Source organism: Pteropus medius, unplaced genomic scaffold (genome assembly GCF_902729225.1).
Source record: "Pteropus medius unplaced genomic scaffold, Ma_sr-lr_union100, whole genome shotgun sequence".
Lineage (NCBI taxonomy): Eukaryota > Metazoa > Chordata > Mammalia > Chiroptera > Pteropodidae > Pteropus > Pteropus medius.
In genome coordinates, this window is record NW_024349804.1 from 6,186,468 (window position 1) to 6,199,531 (window position 13,064).

Genomic DNA, 13,064 nt, shown 5'->3' on the forward strand with positions numbered 1-13,064 from the left:
TAGAAAATAAATTCCTCTAAGAAGAACTTCTTTAATTATTTGTACCAGGGGCCAGGGATGCTGTTAAACATCCTACAATGCACAGGACTGTGCCTCATAGCAAGGAATTATTCAGTCTCAAACTCCTTTAAGAACAGCTCTGTTATCATTTGCGATGTGCTCCCTCTTTGTACCCTGCACCAGAGGACTCTGCAGAGAACATTCAGTCCTGCATATCTGTATTCAGCTGAAATTATTTAAGATTTTACTTTCAAGTGATTGTAATTCTTGGGTTCTGTGATGATAAACTACATTATTTCAGATCAATGTTTCTCCTGAGAACTGGAAAAGCAAACACATACATATAAGAAGGCACTGGAGAGGCTGACAAAGCAGGGGACATCTGTGGGACCTGCAAGAAGAGGGACTGGCAGAGGTGAGCCCCCTGTTGAGAGCAGCCATCCCCTCATCCCGTAAGGGCTACAAAGACACAGGGAAGTGAGCGGGGCTTTGACAGTCTCAGGGGCTGGGGGCTCTGGTGGGGGTCCTGTAGGGCTACACTCTAGGACAATGGGTGTCAGTGGGGATGCCTTTGCCCCATCAGGGGACGTTGGACAATATCCAGAGACATTTTTATTTGTCACATGAGGGAGTGTTACTGGCTTCTAGTGGGTGGAGGCCAGGGGTGCTGCTCAATACCCTACCAGGCCTGGGACAGCTCCCCCACCACAACAGCGATCTGGTCAAAATGTCAACAGAGCTCAGGCCGAGAAACCCCAGTAAGAACCCCTTACGAGGAGTGAAGGGGACTGGGAATAAACTGGCCCTCCCAGACCGAGGCCTAGCTTCAGAGCCCCTCTATCTCCAAAATTCTCTGGTTGGGTTTTCAGCCTGGGTTCCTGACAGAGGCAAACGTGAGTCCTCTTTGGAGCAAGATGATGTTACCTAGAGCCTTGGGTATAGACCGACAATGGCACCTAAGGTGGGAGGGGTTAGAGAGCCAAGTCAGGGGACCCTAAATTCCTTGCATTGTCCACTGGTAAAATACTCATGCATATTAGAGTTTAATAAATTAAGAAGCATGTTGTAGTGTTTAGAGTAACCACCGAAAGTATGTTATGTTACATATTATAAATTATATGTGTAAATGTATATTATAAACTATATATAGATTATGTAGATTTATAATATATATTTTAAATTGTAAGTATATAAACATATATTTAATAAAAGAGAAAACTGAACACTTATTATATCTCAAAGAAGTCAGGAATTCAAAAGAAATAGAAAAATCACAATATGATAGAATTAATCCCAACTATATCAGTAACACATTAAATGAAATCTACTCTTCCCATTAAAAGGCAGAGATGCTCAAACTGAGTAAAAGAAACAAAATACTGTGATTCTTTTCAAATCTCCTGACTCTGAACAGCAAACTATCAGAGAATAATAATATTTATAATGGCTAACGTTATAATGAGTGATCACAGTTTAAGCCTTTTACATGTGTTTTGTCATTTAACCCTTGACGCTGGTCCTATTATTTTCATCTTCTTTTAGATGAGGAAATCATGGCATACTTGCTCAGTGTCACATGGCTAATATGTGGCAGAGGGAGGATTTTACCCAGATCCTCTGTCTCCAGGACTCATATTATTAACGCTGCTGTATCGACTGAAGTATTAAGACTATCCTGTGTTTTATGGCACTTCTGGGAGAGTCTCAACTGTCCCAGGTATTTTATCCCACAAGTAATTAAATGACATTTTTCAGAACATTTTTCTTATTTTGCTCGGATAACATACCATCTCTTACTGTCCCTATACAGTTTTTTTTTTCTTTCTAACAACAATAAGCATTTATTTTGCTCACAAGGCTACAGGCCACACAGGTGCCCAGCTGTTCTGGGACAGGCTTGGCTGCTGGTGGCGGGGCTCACTCATGGACTTGCAGTCGGCAGGAAGTTCGGCTGGTCTAGTGTGGCCTCACTTAGAATGTCTCTTTTCTGATTCGTGTAGTTCCTCGATCGAGCAGACTGGCCTGGCCTTGTTCCTGTAAGCAGGCTGGATCCAAGAGAGTGATAAAAAGTACCTAAGGACTCTTGGGGTCCAGGCTCATTTCTGCTGTGTTTCATTGGCCAAAGCGAGTCATGAGGTCAGCCCAGAATCAAGGATGGGGAAATAGGCTGTGCTTCTTTAGAGGAAGTGCTGAAATTTCATGTCGAAGGAGTATTTTTCCACATAGGGGTGGAAAATCGGGATCTTTAAGGCAATGCATCCAACCACACCAGCATCTTGGCATGAGAGAAATTGGTTAAAGGCACTGTGGTGTCCCGGGAGGATGGCGGTGCTTGTTAAGCAAGAGCAAAGCAGCTGGGCAGATTTTTTCTTGCTGTGTCTGTCCTGGTCCCTACGCTCTTTTTAGCCACAATTTCATTCGGGATTCTTTTGGGTTGTAAGCAACAGAAACAGACTCTTTTGGCTTTAAGTAAAAAAGAAATCTTTTTTTTTTGTAATTTTAAGTAAAAATGAAATTGCTGAAAGGGCGTGGGGGAGTTCATAGAATTGACTAAAAATGTGCAGAAGCAGGCTCAGGAACGTACGCATTTCTTGAGAGGTTTGGGGTAACAAGGAGGCAACAACAATGTAGCGGTCTTATTTGGAAATTGTACTGGGATGCATGAGTTTCAACCATTATTATCATTATTATTATTGTTATTGTTATTGTTATTTTTGTCACTTTATTCAAAGTTCAAATTCCGGCAAGGGAGCATCTGATTGGCCTAACTTGAGTCAGATGCCCTCCCCATGGCTGGGCAACACAGGACATTCCAAGTGACATTTTCCCACCAGGTATAGTCAATGGAAAAGTAGTAGTCAGAAGATAATACGGGCACGAATATCAAACAAAGGTAAAACAGATGCTGGGCAGCAAAGGATAGCCTACATCCACTGTCTTCTTCTAAAAAAATTTCAAGTAGCTCTATTTTGATTATTGATTGTTCAGGAAAGGAATTCAACAGCGGAAGAGTGAGTATATAGGGACAAATAGACTGGGGAGAATTATAATATGATATAAGTAATTTTCTTTGAGTTGTGGGACTAGGGTTGTTTCCTTTTTCCTTCTGTTTTTTTTTTTCCTATAGTGTGCGTTTATTGCTTTTTAAATAAAATATAAACTTTATCTTTTAAGATGAGTAGAATGAGGGAGAACCTAATCACTAGTTACTCTGTATTAATAACAGGAGCCTATGTCCTTCTTGAAATGTAGCAACCATTTTATATATTAAACTCTACGCAGAAAAAGAAAATCCCCACTCAGTTTGGAAAGGGCTTGTGCTTGAGGGTTGGGTGCAGACGGAAGCCATCTCCCTCCATCTTCCATCTGAACGCTCCTTTTGCACTTTGATATTTGTTTCACCAATAAGGTGTTTCATTATTTCTCCCACATAGAGAGCGTGTGCTGTTGAGAAATGCCGTTGAAGACTCTGGTTTGCCCAGATGTGTCTCGGTGAAAACAGCCTTTCTGTGCAGCGAATAAGACCTGTGAGGGCGTTGGGACCTGTGGGAAGAGGAGATCCTTTTACAGAGTTTGGAAAAAGGAAAAAAAAACTAATGCCGTTTGCCCTGCAGGGATGATAATACGCAGTCTTTCCTAGTCGGTGGGTCACATAGCTCTCTGCTGTGCTGGGGAGAATCAGCGACTAGTTCTAAGCCTAAGGCTGGGTCATCAGATACTCTCTCTTCTCCTGACCCTTCTCCCAGCTTCTTGTACCAGTTTTCATGATCAAATTTCTCTGCTGCCTGGACCAGCTGAAGAAGTTATGAGTGCTCTCCATCATTCACCACTGTCCTTTGCTGTTTTCCCATTTGGCGTCTTTTTTTCTCTTCCTCTCGGTGTTTTTCCTCTTCTCTGTACAACTTTTTTTTTTTTTTTTTTTAATATCTCTGGGGGGTTATGTCTGTGTGTCTCTCTCTCTGGGCCTTTCTCTAGTTAGTTCTCAGACCCCATTCCGGGATTCTATTTTCGTCGTCATCTATCCGACTGAATCAGCTCTGGGTCTGCCCCAGGCCGCTTCCTTTGTGGGCTGATATTTTGTTCCCCATAATGCTCTAGGAGAACGGCCTGCTCAGAGCTTGGATGGTACTTTTCCTTCCTCCCGCCAACAGGCCCTGCTTCAAAAACCCAGATTAGAAAAGACGGGACCTTTAAAAAAACAGAGAGTTTATGCTCTCGCTGCATTGCCTTTTCTAAGAGCAGATTTCTTAGGCTTCGATGATTCCAGAGTGAGAACACAAATTGTGACGTGGATTGGCGGGGAGGGTTCTAGTCGCAGACAAAAGCTTTGTTCTTGGAGCCTTCCAGGGGTTCCCCGTACCCCTTCCTCGCTGTCCCCGCTCTGTACAGACGTGGTCTGTTTACGCCTCCTCACTTCACTCTCCAGCCAGAGGCCTCCAGGAGGCCAAGGACTCTTGTTTCACAGGCCCATGTGCCCCGTAGGTGGTCGACATGCATATGGATTAAAGATCTTTTTCTTCTCCTGAAGATTTGTCTTCAAGCCTAGCCACCCACTGGATGTGGCGAGCCGCGATGAGGTGGAGGCAGGAGAAGAAAGGTGTCAGAAGGAAGGGATGTCAGATGGAAGGAGGAAGGCAACCTCCCCCGCCCCCCACCGCGGCCCCGCCCCGGAAGTGAGGACTGGAATTACACTGCTAAGGTGGAACAGAGAGGAGGATACCTCCAGACCTTCCATCTCTGAGGACCTAATTGGTTCCTTCGAATCTCCCCACTTCGAGGGAGAGGAAAAATGATAATAATGACAGTAATAGTAGCTAATAATTGATACTAATACCACCTTTTAGAAACTGTTCTAAACACTTTACATTTACTAACTGACTTTGTCCGCACAACAATTCAAAATGGTGTGTCCGATTCTTACCACCCTCATTTTACAGAGGATGAAGTGGAGGCTGAGAAACTTGCCCAAGGTCATAGAGCTTGTAAAAGGTAGACCAGAAATCCCAAGTCCAGGCAGGCAGCTTGGTCTTGGAACTGCCATGCTCCGTGGCGCCACCCAGGCGTTTATCTCCAGGACAGGCTCATCTCCTGAGGGTCTGCTGACTGCAGCCTCTCTGGGATGACTCCACGCCTGGACACCGGGGACCTGTCTGCACTCGTCAAGGTCATCTAGAACTGCTCAGGGATGAGACCGAATGAGGGCCTGAGGAGTGGGCATTGGAGCACAGGAATGGGGGGCCCCTCATACAAACCTGCTTCTCCAACCCTTCCCACCTTCCATGTTTCCCTCTCAGCAAAGGGCACCTTCAACCAGCCTAGGGGCCGAGGAGCCTGGGCGTTCTTTGTGCCTCCTTCACCCTCACTCTATGTCACCGTGACTTACTCCTCTGGCCTCCTACTTCTATTCACATCCTCCCCTTGCTGGACCATGGCCACCCACCTTCAGGTCCCCTGAGCACCTTCTCAGACTGCTGCAGCAGCGTCCTCCATGGATGTCCCCGCTGATCAGGATAGCATCTAACTCAGCGCTTCCCGCACTTGTTAAAACACAGACTGCTGGGCCTCCGCCCAGACTGCGATTCACTGGGCCTGGAGCGGGACCTGTGAGTTTGCATTGCCAACAAGTTCTCAGGTGTCCCTGACACTGCTGATCAGGGACTGACTGCGCTTGGAGAACCACCGTGCTAACCTGTTTGCTACCCAGCCTCCAGAGAAATACCCAAACCCGGGGAGCTCCCATGCTTTGTACCCGCCACGGCTCCCCATAGCCCTGAGGAGAAAGTCCAAACGACTTGGCGTGGGCAACAGCTTCCTTACCTCCGCAGCCTCACCTGCCGTGAGGGCTAGATGCTACAGCGCAGAGCTGTTCCTGGCAGTGCCCTGTGCCCCAAGCTTGTGCCGTTTTCTCCCTTTTCCACAGTGGTGGGGACACATCACATGGCAGTCATCATGACTGGAGGGTCAGAGCTGATGTCTGCAGAGGCTCTATCAGTGGCAGGGTCTGAATCTTCCTTTAAATTACAATCCCTTCGCATGGCCTGGCTACTGCTGTTACTCTCACGGTTTTGTGTCCACCCCCTTGCCCAGGTGAGGCTAGTCCCCACTCTCTTCTTGACCCTTCACCTTTTGGATCTGACTTCTTTACAAGTGTGCGTGAGGCCATCTGAGACAGATGAATGAAGCCCACTGGCAACTTCCTTCCGGTGACTCTTGCTAATGATGCTATTGATCCAATGAGACATCTTGGCTGGATGGGGTCTGTGTCTGCAGTCTGTGTCCCAACCCCTTCCGGGAGGAAATTCCCTGCTGATTGCCAGGGATTATTATTGATTATTATTGTCACTGTTCTTGTGCTCGTTTGCTGCCAAGCTAGTGGGAGAAGGGACTGCGGAACCAGGAGAGGGGACGCACTGTGTGTTTGAAGAAACTGCAGAGCAGTGCTGTTTCCTGAATTGGTCTCATCTTAAACCTGGGTACATATGCTATGCTTTGGCATCGGATTAAAATTCCCAAAAAAGCCTCGTTGTCCTCACTGATTAGGTGCCCCCTGCACCCTTATCCAAGCCAGTGGGCAAGTCCTTGGATTTCCCTGGAGGGTTCTCTTCGCTCCTCTATGGATTAAGGATTTTGGAGTACATGAACTCTAAGGACTTGTTCTTAAGAGTCCTGAATCCTATCGTTATGGGAATTTGGGCTGTTCCTAATTAACCCTGACCTTGTTCTCTCTGTAGCCTCAGGCTAAGCCTGTGCCTTGAGCTCAAAAGTGCAGAATGCATTACAGCTTCGGTTCTTAGGAAAATCAATTTAGATTCAGCAAATGGTTAAAAGCCCCTTATTATATGCCATTTCTGTGCTCAATTCACCTACAGATACACAGGTTCCCGGAAACCTGTCTTGCACCAAGATGGGCATGTAAATAAGTAAATAAATAAAGCAATTAAATAGATAACTAGACTCTGTTTGTCCTCAGGATCATCTATAACTAGTTGCTTTCTTTGTTATATTTTAATTAAATTTGCAGGTTTGATTTAGTTTCTTGGACCTTTGGTTTTCTCTGACCCCAGAATTTAAACATTTGCTTTTAGATGGAAGACCTTTCATAAGATGATCTCTTTTAAATATGTTACTACGACTCAAGAAGAGACCCAAACAGAGAATCCAGAATCCATGCAGAAGTTCAACGCAAGTCCACTGTAAAGGCAGCTGCAGATGGGACTTTGTGTTGCACATTAGGTCTCCCTGGGGACTGAGACAAGGTCCTGCACCCTTTGATGGCTCATTGCTGTTCAGAGGACCAATGCTCAACAAAGTCCTATTGAATTTGGGGTCTTTCTTTTCTACCCAAAGCATCTCCTAGAGCATATAACAGCAAAATAAGCAGATACAAATGTAAATGAAGCAAAAAGCAAAAAGCAAGACAGACTATTCTTCTTGAGCCTTCCATTTCCTGCCCTGTTCCCCACCCACTGAGGTCCTTGTTCCCTTCTCATTCTATTCCGCATCCTTGCTGTCCCCACTGCCATAGGTTTGATGGGGCCACTGCCCTGCGTTATCTGCCCTGACTCTCTTTGTGTGCCAGGTGTCTGTTTGACGTCTTTACCTTTTAAGTCGTAAACCCTTAGGGTCTGAAGAAAGTCCATAAGCTCGGCATTCTTGTTTGCAACTTTGAGAGCCATCAGTGTTTGCCGAAGGAGGCCTGCACTCAAAACGATCAGCCATTTACAAGCACATACAGAGTATTTTGGCCAACATTTAATCAGTTCTTTATTGCAGGCTTAAGCAATACATATATTCCAACCCATTCAGAATCCACAGGGTGGTAGGGGTTTCCGTGGCTTCTCCGGTCTAATCATAGGTCGGGGGGTTTAGCCTTGGTCTCTCGGGACCGATCCAGAGCGTCTTGCTTTTCCTCCCTTCTTCTCCCACACAAACTCTTGGCCATTTTAATTTGGGTGCTTCTTTTTTTAAAGCTTCTGCTTTCTCCCAGTGTCTTGCCTTACATTTGTGTTGTTAGTCATCCTCTGCTCCACCTGGTCTCACTGCTGGGAAGGGGAATGGGGTAGAGTGAGGGGCCGCACTTCCTGCCGATAGAGGAAGGGAGAGCTTTGGGGGAGGTCCCCACCAATGTCTGGCTTCAGGGCTCAAAGACAGTGAGCCTCTTGCACTGTGAGGATTAACTTCTGCTTGCAGTATGCTTAAATAGCTTGTGAGTCTTTCTCCTCTCTCAGCGACCAGGCACAGTCCACTCTTCCAGACTTAGTCTCTGGGGGTAGCAAAGAAAGGGTGATAGGAAGAGAAGACAAATGCCCATCTACCACAATGGAAGAATTGATGAACGAATGAATGAGCTCATGAATAAATGGAATCTTTACCTCGCCTCTGGTTCCCCACTGTGCAAGGACGTAGCGGGGTACAAGTCAGATGTGATCCCTTCTGCCGTGGGGCTTCCTGCTTCCTGTCTGGAGGTGAACAGAACCCCTGAATCAGTCATTCTGAGTGGACTGAATTTTATTTTACGAGGGAAAAGTACAGAAGGGCTTTGGGTGGCCTAGGCTGGCCAGTGGGGTGAGGATAGGCTCATCTGTTAAAGTGAGGTTCAGGCTAGGACTTAAATGACGTGAAAGAGTTAACTAGATGAGAAGCAAATGAGTGGGTGAGTGAGGGAGGATGGGCAGGGGCGAAGACCATTCTAGGAATAGAGGAAAAGCCTCTTGAGAACCTGAGGCAAGAGAGAGTGAGGCCCCTTGAAGGAGCCAGGAGATGTTCATTGTGGCGGGAGAGCAGAAAATGATGGGGTGGGGGCACCCCGGCCAAGTAATTCTCTCCAAGGAGTTTGAACTGATTCTGAGGGCAAGAGGAAACGATTGAAGAATTTTAAGTAGTCAAGTGATATGAATAGATTTGCACTTTAAAAGAACCCCATCTGGAATCAGAGTGGAGAATAAATTGATACAGGGAAGAAAGAGGGGCGAAGCAGAGGTCACTGCTGTGAACTCAGAGTAAGAGGATGGCAGGGCTCGTCGGGGGTGAAGGAATGGAAGGAGAGAGGTCCAAGGGTCCTCAGGTCTGTTTAGAAGATGCGTCGGAGGCGGAGGCGAAGGACACGAGAGAAGGCTGTGCCAGGGAGCCCAGCTTACGGAGAGGTGGAGTCAAAATCGCACTCACTAACCCTCACGGTCCTTCTCAGCCAGCTGCTAGTGAGAACAAGTGTTCTCGTGGCAACCAGTGGCAATGGGTTGTTACTGCTGTGAGGGGTAAATAATCAGCTCAACATTAGTTAAAGGTGGCTGATTAGGACTCAAACCCAGACATGTAGACTCAAAAAGCCCACATCCTTCTCTATTACAGTGGTGTCTGGGAAAAGGCCCAGTGCCGTGTTGCCTTTGAGTCACTGTGCGCGCATCCTCCCTTGCACCATGAAGGTCAAGTCCTACCATGTGTTATTCTCAAGGAATCTGTGATTCCTGCTCTCTGAGTTACAAAGTCCAGTCCTCTCTTACAGACTTCGTCTCTCGTGGTAGCAGAGGAAGAGTGACGGAAAGGGGAGGGACATGCTCGCCTATCAAAATTGAAACTGTGGCCATACTGGGGTGTGGAGAGTGGACAGGACCTGCCAAAGAAAAATCAAGAGTTGAGAGAAGGTGATACAAGAGGTAAGAGGGGGAGAAATCTCACCCTGAGTCCAGAGGATCGTGACCATTCCCATTCTCCACTGTCTGCCATGGTCTGACCCATGGCAGAAAAGAAAGGACTTTGAATCTAGATCATCCAGGTTGTGAATCTAGTTTCTAGTTATTAATGATCCTGAGGTTTTCAGCCACTTATACAAACTTTCTGAACCTCGATTTTTGCATCTGTAAAATGGGGACAATAATACCTACATTAAGGGTTTTGAGGTAGATTGACAAAGAACATGTTTGGAAAGAGCTAATCAAGGTTTCTGGTGCATGCTCGGTACTAAAAGCACTGCGTTCCCTCATTTCTGGGGTGACTACTTATCTCCCAATGAAGAGACTTGCAAGAATAAAAGTGGGTGTTATAATAATTACAAAAGGCAAAAACTGAAACTTTCTCTGCAAAACATATGGACAGTCTACGTACACACTACTCTGTCACCAGAAGCTACTAAAACCACTACTACACCAACCCTACCGGGGCCCAGTTTTATGCTCTGGGGTTGACGGAACTTTTCATTTTTCAGGCCATTCATTCATTCATTCAATCTGCAAAATAATGCCAAGTCCAGTGCTAAGTGTAAGAGAGGAAACAGCTAATAAGACCCATTGCGTGGTACTCCTGGGGGAGCTCAGAGTTTGATGGAGGAGCCAGGCAGTGACACCAAAGTGTGATCATGGCAATCTTAGGGGTGATGGCAATGTGTCCGGAGGTGGAGCATAGCTGCATGAAATTTAGGGTTGGAAGAGTCCCTTGAGGTTGAGTGCATTTCTTTCATTTTCCAAGCAATGACGCTGAGGCCCAAAGAGGTAAACCAACTTGATTAAAGTGGACCCTAGCTAATCAGGGTCCACATGGGAGACCAGAATCCAAAAGATTTATCCTGATGCATGACATCCAGAATATTGGTGCTACAACAGCTCTGGCCAACCAGAGCTCCTCCTTGGGCTCTGCCTAGCATCTCTCCCACCTTCTCTCCCATCTTGTCCTCCACTGGGCTTAGCTCTGGACCATTGCTTCTTCTCTGCTCACCATTTCTCTTCCTTTTGCCCTCTTCTATGCATTTAGTTAGGTACCATTGGGGATGCAGGTATGTCAAAGAGATTCTAGCTGTTAAGGGAGTTGGATGAATAAATAACAAATGAAAAAAAGCAGAAAGAAGAAATTGTTCACTGGAGGCAAAACAAAGTGCCTTGGTAGTTTAAGATGATTAATTCTGGTGGAGGAATTGGAGAAGGCTTCTTTTGGAAGGTGGCATTGACGCTGAGCCAGGACATTTATTAGAAACTTTTTCCATAGGAAAAAAAATGGATAAGGCAGATCAAGACCGGCATGAACAAAAGCATGGAGAATGAAGCATGTTTCATGTTTATGTGAGTATGGGGAGGGGCGGGCAGGTAGACACATTAGGTCTGAGGAACGATGAGGTAAATAGGTTGTAGGTATCTTAAATGTCTTTTGGAATGGGCTTTTCTTTAATAACAATAACTAACTTACAACAACAACAACAACAACAACAATAACAATAATAGTTTTTCAATGCCTGCTATAGCCAGCCATACTGATGACCATGGTTGTTCAGATTTAGACTTCAAATCTAATATTTAAGATGGATGTCATAGCCCCATTTTACAGATGAGGAAGTGTAGGCTCACAGGGGTCGCCTGTTCATCTAAGTTCATGTGGTTGGTAAATGACAGGCAGACAAACTATTTGAATCTGAGCCCCTTTGCAGTAGGCAGAGGCCTCAGAGAAGTGTTGAGTGAGGAGTAAGGATTGGGTTTGTCTCCAAAGAGACTTGAGTTTGAATATTGCTGATATTACTTCCCAACCATGTGACCCTGGACATGTCACCTCACCTCTCTAAGCTTCAATGTGCTCATCTTTTAGATGTGCGTAATCATAGTGTGTATTCCAGGAGTGATATTAAAAATATTTAACAACTGGTTAGCATGGCACTGGCCTGCAGGGTGGATGCAATCTGTAAACAATCAGGGTGGCATATTACTTAACCTCTTTGAGCTGAAAGTCCTCACATGTAAAGAAGATTAAAAAGACCTTCCTTGAAGATCGTAAAGGCCATGAATTATTGACTGAATATTTGTGTCTTCCCCACGTTTATATGTTAAGATCTTAACCCCCAACATGGTAGCGTTAAAAGGGAGTCTTTGGTAGATAATTGGATCATAATGGTTTAGCCTGCAAGAATGGGATTTTAAAAGACGGGAGAGCTTGCTGTTCCTCTCTGCTCTCTGCCATGAGAGGATACATTAAGAAGATGGACATCTGTAAACTAGGAAGTGGACACTCACCAAATACCAGATCTGCAGCACCACGACGATTTCGGACTTCCCAGTCTCTAGAATTGTGAGAAATACATGTTTGAGGTTTCAGCCACTCAGCGTGCGGTAATTTATTACAGCAGCCTTAGCCATGATACTGTGTTAACGATACTTGGGAAACGCCAACCTTCATGGGTTCACACGTGTTCACAGAAGATGTCTTTTCTCTCTGTGGAGTAGCTTATTACTCGTTTGCAAAGGGGGGTCTTCATTTTCTCTTCCTCATATGGCTGAGAAGATATTTCCCGAATGGAGTTGAACATATCTTGATGTGTTATAATAAAGAAGATCATTGTGATATTAAATATCCTTCTTTCTTTCATTAGTTTACTGTGCCTAAGATGTTGGGTGTCCAGTTGGAATTTTCCATGTGTTATTATAAATTGACCTGTGTGACAAACTTAAACATATAGTGGCTCCTAATTTGTTTGTTACTTGAAATGGTGCAGTGAAGTAATGAAAACAAAGGTCGATTGGTGGAATTAAGCTTGTGCTTCTTTTTTTCCAATGCTGCTGGTTGCCTAGCAAGGTGTGGGTGGAATCGTGTTTGCTGGGCTCGCAGGATGGTTAAAACTGGAGGAGACAGATTCTAGTGGGGGCGGCAAGGGGATGCAGGCAGCTGATCTTGGCTGAGTGGGGGCTTTGAAATAAGAGAGATTTTAGCTTCTGCATGGTAATTCTATTTGTTTTAATATTTAGCGTGTCACTGCTAAGGTCAAGTAGTTCTCCATGACATTTATTTCCAAAAGACAAGTTCCTGCATTGTTCTTCACTTCTTATTGTGATGATCAGAAACTCATACTTTGAATAATTTGAGGCAAAACAAGCAAGAAAGAAGAGCGAGACCAGTCTAAGAAATATTTGCCATGATTTTTTTAAGTTTTCTTGCTGTGTTATAATGCAAGCGAGATGGTAGGATTCCTAGAGAAAGCAAAGGATAGAATTAAGAATAAAAGAAAGCAGATCTGGAGTGAAACTAAATGTAGGCGCGATGGATATTTAGCTAAGAATATGGTATATGGTGTGTATAGGCTGAAGATAACATGC